Here is an 11,425-nt window from a genome sequence, read left to right as displayed (position 1 = left end):
GCCCCCGGCCTGACCTTCGTCTCCACCCCTCCGCTCTGTCCCCTGTCCAGAGTCATCATGGCTTTTTGCCCTCAGTTGACGCTTTTACTTTGGAAAAACTACATTTATCGCAGGAGACAGCCGATCCAGCTACTCGAGGAACTGCTGTGGCCCCTGTTCCTGTTCTTCATCCTGGTGGCCATTCATCACTCGCACCCCCCAGTAGAGCACCACGACAAGCCACTGCCATCTGGCTCCAAGGACTGATCTACTCTTGCTTCCAACATCCAACGCCAGGAGAGAAGCCAGGGGTCCTGAGCAACTTTAAAAACTCCCTGGTCTCCCGGCTCCTGGCTGATGCCCGCTCAGTGCTGGGAGGCCGCAGTGCCCGAGACACACTGGCTGCCCTCGGGAAACTGTTGCCATTGCTCAGAGCTGCCCAAAGTGAAGCTTGGCTACAACGGAATGACCAGCCAAATGAAGAGCCCATGCTGACCACAGAGATCCTAGAGACGCTTCTGAAGAGGGCTTCCCTGGTGTCTGCAATGGGGCAAGCCCAGGACCCCCTGGCCCGCTTTCTGGATGCTGCTAAGGACTTTGCACAGGAGCTGCTGACCCTGCCCAGCCTGATGGAGCTCCGAGGTCTGCTGCGGAGGCCCAAAGGGATAGCTGGGCCCCTAGAGCTGATGTCAGAAGCCCCGTGCAGTGACAAGGGGCCTAGCAGCCCAGGTGGCCTCTCCCTCAATTGGTATGATGCCAGCCAACTAAGCGACTTCCTGGAGCCTGAGCTGGTGCCTACCCTGCCTGATAGCAGCCTCAGCCCTGCCTGCTCTGAGTTAATGGGAGCACTGGATGACCACCCACTATCACACCAAACTGGAGGAGCCGGAGCATTGACTAGAAGACATCTTTCCTCGATTCGGGATGCCTCAGGTAATAGGGTCAGATAACGGACCGGCCTTCGTCTCCCAGGTAAGTCAGAAAGTGGCCAGGTTGTTGGGAATTGATTGGAAATTACATTGTGCTTACAGACCCCAGAGTTCAGGCCAGGTAGAAAGAATGAATAGGACAATTAAAGAGGCTTTAACTAAATTTTCGCTAGCAACTGGCACTAAAGACTGGGTGGCCCTACTCCCCTTGGCCCTATATCGAGCCAGGAACACTCCTGGACCCAGCGGACTTACTCCTTTTGAAATCATGTATAGTGCTCCGCCCCCAACTATTACATTTCTGGACCCTGATATTTCTAACTTTGATAGTACTCCCTCCTTACAGGCACCTGCATTGGAAAAGCACCCACTGGATTTAATTGGCTGGTCCAATTCGTAAAGGATCGGCTGTCTGTAGTTCAGGCACTAGTCCTCACCAGCCAGTACCAGGCATTGAGGACTCAGGATCCAGATATGTTATGATGAGTGAAAGATTCCACTCATATGTCCAAGAAAAAGGGAGGAATGAAAAAACCTAGGCGCCATGAGGCCACCTGATAGGAATGCCTGACAAGAGGTCAAGCATTAAGAAACTAGCTTATCAGAAAAACAGGACGTAGTGGTCAAGCCATCTGCATCTGGCAATCCCCGGGGCTCGATACCAGGAAATCAGGAGAAAAACCTCTGTGTCCCTGAGGTCACCTCCCATTTAGCAATCCCACTTCCCCTTAGCCCCGACCCTTACCCCATATTTCTGTGTGCTTTTGAAATTACTCTGTGTGTTTTTGAATTAACCAATAACCGCGCTTCTGCTTCTGTACCCTGCTTCTGCTCTATAAAAGTGCCAAACCCCAGCCTGTAGGCGCGCAAGTCCTCCGAGGAGACTTTGTGCCCACAGGTACCTGTGTACTAAATAAACCTCTTGCTGTTGCAACCCGAAGGCTGACGTCCTCAGTGGTCTCACTCTTACAATTTAATACAGCATTGTTTATCAAAAATAGGAATCATGCAGGTGTGGTGGTACAACCTTTAATCCCAGCACCTGTCCAGGCAAAGGAAGGCAGATGTCTGTGAGTTCAAGGCCAGCCTGGTTTACTCAGTGAGTTCTGGGCCAGCTGGGGTAACAGGGAGACCCTGTCTCAAAAAGATCAAAACAAACAAACCAGGAATCCTAATTTCGTGCAAATAGTGTACTAAATTTCTAGCCACACAATAGAACATGCTGCAGCCATAAAAAGTAACAAAGTTCATCATCTCTCAGGAATGTAATGTAAGAGAGATTAAATGATAGAAAAAAAAGGGAAGTTCGCTATCATTTGTATGACAGGGGAAGGAAGAATCCATGCATATCCTTATGCATAAAATACCACTCTGTTGCATAGGATTGTGCCTGAAGGTCAGGCCATGGACAGATCCTTCTTCCCAAGCTTGAGTGCAGCCTAGGATCACCATAGCTAACCTTGCTGACTGTTACACTACATAAGAAAGGAGGGGCAAGGAAAGTCAGCCCTAGTTGCACAAGGAGGAAGGGCTAAGGGTATTTAAGCGAGAAAGCCTTGGGTAGGGTCTCTCACCATTTTATGTGGCTGTGGGGAAGCTCTTTGAGTAAGCCCAATAAACTTACAGGTTTGCTGAAGGGACCAAGGGTGGGGGTTGGGGGGACAACGATGTTGTTTATACCTCCCTGAAGGAATTTTGGCTACAATTGGCATAATCAGCAGGATACAACAAAACTGAGGATGAGTTTGAGAGAAGTGATGGTGTTGTCTCTGATATGGGGAAGGAGCCAACCAACCAACAGAAGGGAAGCTGAGGGGAGAGTTGGCAGTGGAAATTCTGACATGGTGGGCTATCCCCAGAGGGCTGATGAGGGTCGCAGCTGTGGAATGGAATGTGCAATGGGTAGTGAGATATGTAACTAGGATAAGGCCACCTAAGTGGATGATGTCAGTGGGAAAATTCCAGGATGGAAGTTCTTTTGTAGGTGGTATGGAGTGGCACACCTGTTTGACTAGTGGAGTCTGCCAAGGGAGTATGGAGATGTGGGAACAGTGGAAGGTTTAGAACAGACATTACAAGCCATGGGAGCCAGACACCAGGGGCAGAAAGATCAGCAAGCGGCTGCTGTGAATAATAAAGGATCTGTCCCAGGTCAAGTCAAAAGTCCTGAGAGGCTGAAGGCGTAAGAGAGGAATGCAGTGGGAAGGGATGTGAGGCTGGCCTCTTCAGTACTGGCCTCTGACCTTACCAGTAAATTGAATAAAAGAAAAAAGAGATAGAAGTGTTAGCCTGCCATTTTTTTATAGCTAGGCCAGAAGGGGAAGAGAGCTCAGATTAGATCGATAATACTAGGATCATCCTGGAACCCCAAAACCTGGAACCTATAGAAGGCAGATAATGATGAGGAAGGGATCGACCTAGAAATAGCTGAAGATGCTTCCCGGGCTCGACCTATAACACAAAGAAGGGTAAAATCCTGTTTCAGCATGCTGATGGGGCCTTAACAATGGTCTGGTGCGAGAGACTATGGTAAACAGAAACTACTCAGCACTGGAGCTGGTAGAAATAGGAAGACTTTCAAATAAGCAATGAATGAGCCCCTCACCACCTGGCTTGTGAGGCTGTGGAACATGGGAGCAGAGGGAATTAGTTTAAGTGCTGCAGAAGCATTAAAGCAGAGCAATATAAGTACCCATCCCTCCTTGAGACACAGGCTGCATAGCCTGAGGCAGTACAGGGGGAATCAGTCCCTGATGGACTGGCTTGTATGAGCCATTAAAGGTACCTGGTCATCACCAGTGGAGGTTTCCATGGATATCAAGAGCTGGTGACAACAGAAGGACAGGCACTGTTGAGAGAACTAGGTTTGAGGATATTCATGTGTGATACCCTCCTCCTTGGCCCCCTGCCCTGGACTCCCGAGACCCCTGCCCCTCTTTAGGACTAACTGCTTTTTCGCTTCCGTAAACTGCTTGATTGCTTGGCTGAAAGGACAAACTGTACTGACCCCATTTTGACTAGCTGTTTCAGGCAAGCCTGAACATGCCCAGGCATGTTGTAATCTCCACCTACCACCCTCACCCCAGGAGGCTATAGATCAAGCAAGCCCAGGCATATAGCAGCCTTATAGGGTAGGAACAGAGACTTCTGGCCCCACAGATAACAGTCAGCACATTCCACAGCCCTGAGGGTAGCACCCACCAATGAGAAACCTCCAGGACTACATCCCTTGTAACCAATCAATTCAAAAGTGTGTTGGCGTGTGCACGGGCTCCTTGGACTCTTATTATTCTCCTCCTCTCTGTCTAAAACCTATAAAAGGCTTCCTCCCCCTGCAATCGGGGCTCTCAGTTCAGCTTGGTGGGTGAATGCCATAATTCTTCCTTGCTGATTGCTCTGGGAGCCTGATCTTAAGCCTGACTAAAGACTCTTTGTTCTTGCATGCTCTCTGGACTCCGTGGTGATTCTTGGGGACCCGTCCACGGGACACAACATTTGGGGGCTCACCTGGGATCCCTAAGACCACCCCCCCATGGGACCCCAGAGCGTTGAGTCTGCCTGATCCGATCGGTGAGTGTCTCTTGTCTTTGTGTCTTTTGTATTTGCACATGTCTGGTTTTTGGGCCCAGTTTGAGATTGCCTCTTGGAGGTCTAGGCAGATGCGCTGGAAGGGCCCAGGCCGTGGGACTTGGGAGATGTCCCAGACCCACCTGGTGGGGATTGGCTCCCCTTGGTAAATTTGGAAGGACGGAGTGGGTCGCGCCCACCAGGAGGCGAGAGGCCATCGTCCTATTTTCAGTTTAAGGCACCAACTAACCGTGTGTTGTTTTTCTGTGTGTTTGTGCTTTTTGTTGTGTTTGTGACTCTTACTGCATTTAGAAGAGATGGGACAGAACCAAGTAACTCCTCTTAGCCTTTTCCAGGATCACTTCTCGGAGTTCAAAGCCCAGGCTGATAGCCTGGGGTTAAGAGTAAAGAAAAGGAAGCTCTTTATGTTTTGCAGGAATGAATGGCTGACCTTTGGGGCCGGTTGGCCTGAAGAAGGGACTTCGACCTGCCCACCATCTACAGAGTGAAGGATATAATTTATGGCCATCCAGGCCACCCTGATCAGGTCCCTTACATCACGACTTGGCAGTTTATGGTGGAGGAGCCTCCAAAATGGTTAAAGCCGTTCCTTCCCCCTCCCACTGGCTCAAAGCCAACTGTCCTCACTCTATGTGATGAGCGGCAGAGAAATGAAACTAAACCCTCTGCCCCCCTCTACCCTGTCTTCCAAGGAGGCACAGGGGAAGAACTCCTGCTTGAGCCACCCCCCCCATCAGCCTGTTCCACAAGCAGAACCTCAGGACGTTCCAAGGGAAGCAGAGGTAGCCCCACCCCGGAAGGCAGAAGGACACACTCCCCAGACACAGAGGATTGTCCAGAGGGGGCAGCGACGGCCGGAGGCAGACTCTATTGTCCTCCCTCTCCAGGCCGTGGGGCCCCTCACTGAAGCAGGGGACCAGCAGATGCAGTATTGGTCATTTGCATTCAGTATTGGCCATTTGCCACTAGCAACCTTTACAATTGGAAGTTACAGACAACTAAATTTTCTGAAAAGCCCCAAGGTTTAATTGATTTGTTAGAATCTGTCTTGTTCACCCACCAACCCATGTGGGATGATATTCAGCAGCTTTTGCAGGTCCTGTTCACCACTGAGGAGAGAGACCGGATTCAAGTTGAAGCCTGCAAATTGGTCCCTGGGATGGATGGGAATCCTACCACCAACCAGGCCCTGATTGATGAAGCTTTCCCCCTAGCTAGACCAAACTGGGACTTCAATACGGCTGAAGGTAAGGAGAGGCTCCGAATCTACTGTCCGACTCTAATGGGGGGGGGTCTCTGGGTGGCCGCAGGTGCCCGACCAATTTGGCCAAGATTAGTGATGTACAGCAGGGGAATGTAGAAACGCCAGCAGCATTTCTAGAAAGGATTCTAGAGGTGTTCCCTACCTATACTCCCATGGACCCAGAAGTGCCTGAAAATAAAAATGCAGTGATCCTGGCGTTCGTGAACCAGTCAGCACCTGATATTAGGCACAAATTTCAGAAATTGGACAGACTGGCTGATAAAACCTTGCCAGAACTTCTGGCGGTGGCTGAGAAAGTTTACAATCACCGAGAGAGTCCTCAGGACAAACAGGCCCAGGTCACTGCCGCTGCCAGCGCCAAGCAGACCCGTGACTTTGCCAAGATTCTCCTGGCCACGTTGACCAGGTCCCTGGGTGAAAGAGAATGCCAGCTGTGACGCCTATCTGCTGAACAAGGTAGGAAATGCCCAGAAGGGTGACCAAAGTTTCTGAGAAACCAATGCACCTATTGTAAGAAAATGGGCCATTGGAGAAAGGAATGTTCAGAAAGACCGGCTGGACAGAAGCAGGTCCATGAAAGAATACAAGTCCTGGAGCTTGGGGAATGGAGTGAATAGGGAGGATAGGGTTCAGATCCCCTCCCTGAGCTCAGGGTAACTCTCAGAGTGGAGGGGGCACCCGTGAGTTTCCATGTAGACAACAGGTGCTCAACATTCAGTGTTAACAGAGACCCAAGGGAAATTATCAAACAAAATGTCCTGGGTACAGGGAGCAACTGGCATAAACCAATATTCATGGACCACCCAAAGGAAAGTGGACCTAGGCATGGGCCGGGTGTCCCACTCCTTCCTAGTGATGCCAGATTGCCCCACCCACTCTTAGGTAGAGACCCGGACAGCTGATATGCCTTTGCTACGGCACATATGCATGGAGCCATCTACCAGGAACAGGGGCTGCTCACAGTGGAAGGAAAAAGTATTAAAAATAAACAAGAAATTCTGGACCTGTTGGTGGCTCTATGGCTACCTAAGAAACTGGCTATTATCCACTGCCCTGGGCACCAGAAAGCCAACATGCCCATAGCTTGAGGAAATCAGAGGGCAGACTGGCTTGCTAAAGACTTAGCTTTGGAGGCTTTCCAGATTTTGCCAATCCAACTGCCAGACCCTGCCCCCCGATCCTACCTGATCAGCCTCATTACTCCCAAGAGGATATGAAGCCAGACCCAAAAGATCAAGGCTTGGTGGCATACAGGAGACTGTAGAATTATTCTGCCAAATGACTTGGCCAAAGACCTCACACACATCCACTGAACCACTCACCTGGATACAAGGAAGACAGCTGAACTCTTAAGAAATGGTCACTTAAAAGTCCTGAATCTCCGCCCACTGATTAATACAGTCACCTCTGCATGCCTTAGCTGCAAGCTGACCAATGCAGAGAACCATCCTAAGGAGCAAGGGGCTCGAACGAGGGGCTCTAGGCCAGGGGCCCACTGGGAAATGGACTTTACAGAAGTTAAGCCAGGATAGTATGGATACAAATATCTATTAGTTCTAGTAGACACCTTTTCAGGATGGGCTGAAGCGTTCCCCACCAAGCATGAAACTGCTCAAGTGGTGACCAAGAAATTGTTGGAGGACATCTTACCCAGGTATGGCATCCCAGCCCTTCTGAGCTCTGACAATGGGCCAGCCTTTGCTTCACAGGCAACCCAGGAATTAGCTAGGATATCGGGGGCAAAATGGAAACTACATTGTGCATACAGGCCTCAGACCTTGGGACAGGTAGAGAGGATGAATAGAACTCTAAAAGAGACCCTTACCAAATTAACCATGGAGACTGGTGGGGACTGGGTGGCTCTCCTTCCCTTCACCCTGTATGGGGGATGAAACTCACCCTACTTGTTAGGATTAACCCCCTATGAAATCATGTTTGGAAGACCCCCTTCCCATCCTCCCCAGTCTAAGAACTGAACTAACTGCTGAATTTGATAACCGACAGTTGCGTCATTCCCTAGAAGTGGTGGCTCAGGCACATAGGGACATATGGCCCCAGCTGAAAGCTATGAGACTGCTCCACCTCCTACCCCGCACAAATACCAGCCTGGCGATTGGGTCTACATTCGCAGACACTGCCAAGAGACCTTGGAACCTCGCTGGAAAGGACCATATGTAGTGCTCCTGACAACCCCAACTGCAGTAAAGGTAGACGGAGTTGCCACCTGTATTTATCACACCCACATCCGACTAGCAAGTTCCTACCCAGACCCAGACAATCGTCACCCTCCGCTGACCTCTACGCCGGACCCTACAACATGGAAGGTCCACAAGGATGCAGACAATCCCCTCAAGCTAAGGCTGTGCCGCTCTTGATGTTTACCCTGCTGTTTGGAATTAACTATGTATAACTGCTAACCCTCATCGACCTTACAATCTCACCTGGCAGCTCCTGGACACCTCTACTTGGAGACATCTTGGTCCAGACATCCAAGATTGCCCCACTAAACACCTGGTACCCAGAGCTAGGCTTCGACATCTACCACCTCTTGCTCTCTGGACAGAGCCATTGGGGGCTGCGTCATGCTTACTACTATGTCTGTCCTGGGAGCAGAGGAAGAGACTGGGGGAAACAATGTGGGGGAGCCAGTGATTATTTTTGTAAATCCTGGGACTGTGTGAGCATGGGAGACATCTATTGGACAGCCCCTGTTAAAGATGATCTTATCAAGGTTGTCCGTAACAACACCCTCGATGCCATTTATCGTGGGCAGAGGGTTAGAACATGTCCTATGAAAACAGGCTGCAACCCTGTTAAGGTGGTGTTTACTGATGCAGGAAAAAGAGACACCACTTGGGAGGTAGGGAAAACCTGAGGATTGAGAACTCTCAACCCAAGCCCAGGGGGGTTCTTCACTGTCATCCTCAGAAAGGAAACCCCCACCTCTCTGATACCCCAAGGTGTTGGCCCCCATCCAGTCTTAGTGCCCCTAGAACCCAACTCCAGCCCTAAGCGCCCACCTCCAAGGGAAAGTACAACAGTCTTTGGGAGAGCAGCAGTAGCCACGGAGACACCTACAGCTTCACCCTCAGACCACCCTATTTGGCCGCTGGTCACCTCCACTTTTGAGGTGCTCAATGCCTCCAAGCCAAACCTAACTGTGGAGTGCTGGCTCTGTTAGAGTGCCCAGCCACCCTTCTATGTGGGCATAGCTGTAATAGGTAATTACTCCCAAGTTAATAGTAACCAATGCACCTGGGGACAGCAAGGAAAACTCTCTCCAACAAGTAACTGGGGCAGGGACCTGTGCCCTGCCCCCTGGTGCCCAGGTCCCGCCAGGGCTATGTAACCATGTAGTCTCTGTTTCAAATGATACTTAGTACTCTGCCACTGTTGGATGGTGGGCTTGTTCTACTGGTTTGACCCCCTGCATTCAGGGGACCGTCCCTAATAACAAGAAAGGTTACTGTGTCATGGTACAGTTATTCCCCATGATGACTTACTACGAGGAGACCCAGATGGAACTAGCCTACGCACCCCTTTCTGCCCCCAGAACTAAGAGAGCCATGGGGCAGCAGCCATTTTGTTATCCTCCTTGATTGGTCCAGGTATAGCTGGAGCAACTGGAGTGGGCACCTCAGCCTTAATTTTACAGGACCAAAACTACAAAGCTCTCCAGGTAGCAATTGATGTAGACCTCAGGAGTCTGGAACAGTCTGTAACTAAATTAGAACAATCTCTAAACTCATTTGCTGAGCTCACCTTACAGAAGAGGTCTTGACCTCCTTCTTATGCAACAAGGGGGCTTGTGTGCAGCCTTAAAAGAAGAATGCTGCTTTTGTGCTAACCATTCTGGTGTGATTAGAGATTCTAGGGCTCTGCTCGGGAAACTTATCAAGGATAGAGAACAAAAGAACTCTGGGTGGTATGAACAACTGTTTAATTGGTCTCCCTGGCTCACCACCTTGCTCTCAGCTGGACCCATAATCCTCCTATTAATGTTAACTATTGGGCCATGTATCATCAATCGGATGATTGCCTTTATTAAAGAACGGGTGAGTACAGTACAACTCATGGTCCTGAGGTCCCAGTATCAGCCCTTAGAACCCCTTATTAGGGACCCCAACCCAGACCCATGATTGGGTCTTCTCTAAGTTACAAGGAGAGGGGGAAATGTTATACCCTCCTCCTTGGCCCCCTGCCCTGAACTCCCGAGACCCCTGCCCCTCTTTAGGACTAACTGCTTTTTCGCTTCTGTAAATAGCACTGACCCCATTTTGACTAGCTGTTTCAGGCAAGCCTGAACATGCCCAGGCATGCTGTAATCTCCACCTACCACCCCCACCCCAGGAGGCTATAGATTAAGCAAGCCCAGGCATATAGCAGCCTTATAGGGTAGGAACAGAGACTTCTGGCCCCACAGATAACAGTCAGCACATTCCACAGCCCTGAGGGAAGCACCCACCAATGAGAAACCTCCAGGACTACATCCCTTGTAACCAATCAATTCAAAAGTGTGTTGGCACGTGCGCGGGCTCCTTGGACTCTATTATTCTCCTCCTCTCTGTCTAAAACCTATAAAAGGCTTCCTCCCCCTGCAATCAGGGCTCTCAGTTCAGCTTGGTGGGCGAATGCCATAATTCTTCCTTGCTGATTGCTCTGGGAGCCCGATCTCAAGCCCAAATAAAGACTCTTTGTTCTTGCATGCTCTCTGGACTCCGTGGTGATTCTTGGGGACCCATCCACTGGGCACAACACATGTATGATGCCAGTTCACTGGACCAGATGGGACTGTGTTCACCAGAGATTTAAAGAACTTGATTCAGCAGGGACCTCGAGCTTTAGCAGCTTTGCTGAGTCCTTTTGCTGAGTGGGGCAGGATCTTTATAAAGTAGGAGAGACTTTGGCAGATCTAAGTGACAGTGCAAAGACAAAGACAAATCAGAGGAAAAGGTCTGTTTGGGTTACTTGAAGGCAAATGTGGCAAGACTGTGTCTAGCCCAAGTTCCCAAGGAAAAAATTGACAAAAAGTCAAATTCTGTGCTATGGAGCTTTTGCAAGGCTTCGGGTTTTAAAAATCCAAGGAGCAGTTCACAGAAGGCATCCATAATAAACCAGTACAGGTACAGAAAACAAAAACTGTCCCAGGATAATGATCCCCCCAGATTAAACAGGGTACATGTCTCTCCTGTAAAAGGTTATGCTAGGGGGTAGGGAAAATTTGACCAGCCAGGGCCTATCACAGCAATCAGGTATGGTTGATGGAGAGATAACAGGTGTGGCTATCCCACTGGTCAGACCGAGAGCCTACCTAACCCTGGGAACCAACAGGGGCAAAAAGGGTCCTATTCCTCCTGGGCCCTGTGTAGGGCTGGGCAGAATGAGTTTATCAGGGATGAAGAAATGCAATGAGGTTCAATGTAAGAAATCCAGGATACCAAATGGCTCCAAGAAAATGACTAGAAAGAGTAAAGAGCAGAATTGATGCCTCTTATCCAGGCCTTTGTAACCAACATGGATCTGTTAAAAAAATTTATACACAGGCCTCTTGGGGTAAGTCTATAGTGCAGCGCTCCGCGCCAGGACTCCCTAAGCCTCATTCACCCTTCCACCCCACCCCCCCCCCTCCCCCGACCCCCGTTCTATTTTCCTAGATTTGGCCCTG

At 50.0% G+C, this 11,425-nt stretch overlaps 1 protein-coding gene and 1 long non-coding RNA gene across 13 annotated transcripts in view; one reads left to right on the top strand and one right to left on the bottom strand.

Moving 5' to 3' along the window:
- Window positions 1-11,425, bottom strand: part of Avl9 (AVL9 cell migration associated) — a 71,161-nt gene that overhangs the window by 23,689 nt on the left and 36,047 nt on the right. The window lies entirely within an intron of this gene.
- Window positions 4,222-9,658, top strand: LOC115069364. Of its 9 annotated transcripts, none has more exons than XR_003848649.1 (5): window positions 4,222-4,478; window positions 4,912-5,072; window positions 5,584-5,743; window positions 6,000-6,216; window positions 7,765-9,658. It is a non-coding gene; the product is annotated as an uncharacterized LOC115069364 (long non-coding RNA). The 9 variants fall into 9 exon arrangements; XR_003848650.1 differs by having other exon boundaries at window positions 4,224-4,478; window positions 4,912-5,022; window positions 5,581-5,743; XR_003848648.1 differs by having other exon boundaries at window positions 4,225-4,478; window positions 4,912-5,022.

This window comes from Nannospalax galili, unplaced genomic scaffold (assembly GCF_000622305.1).
Source record: "Nannospalax galili isolate Female #2095 unplaced genomic scaffold, S.galili_v1.0 scaffold132, whole genome shotgun sequence".
Lineage (NCBI taxonomy): Eukaryota > Metazoa > Chordata > Mammalia > Rodentia > Spalacidae > Nannospalax > Nannospalax galili.
This window is presented reverse-complemented; position numbering and strand designations above follow the sequence as displayed.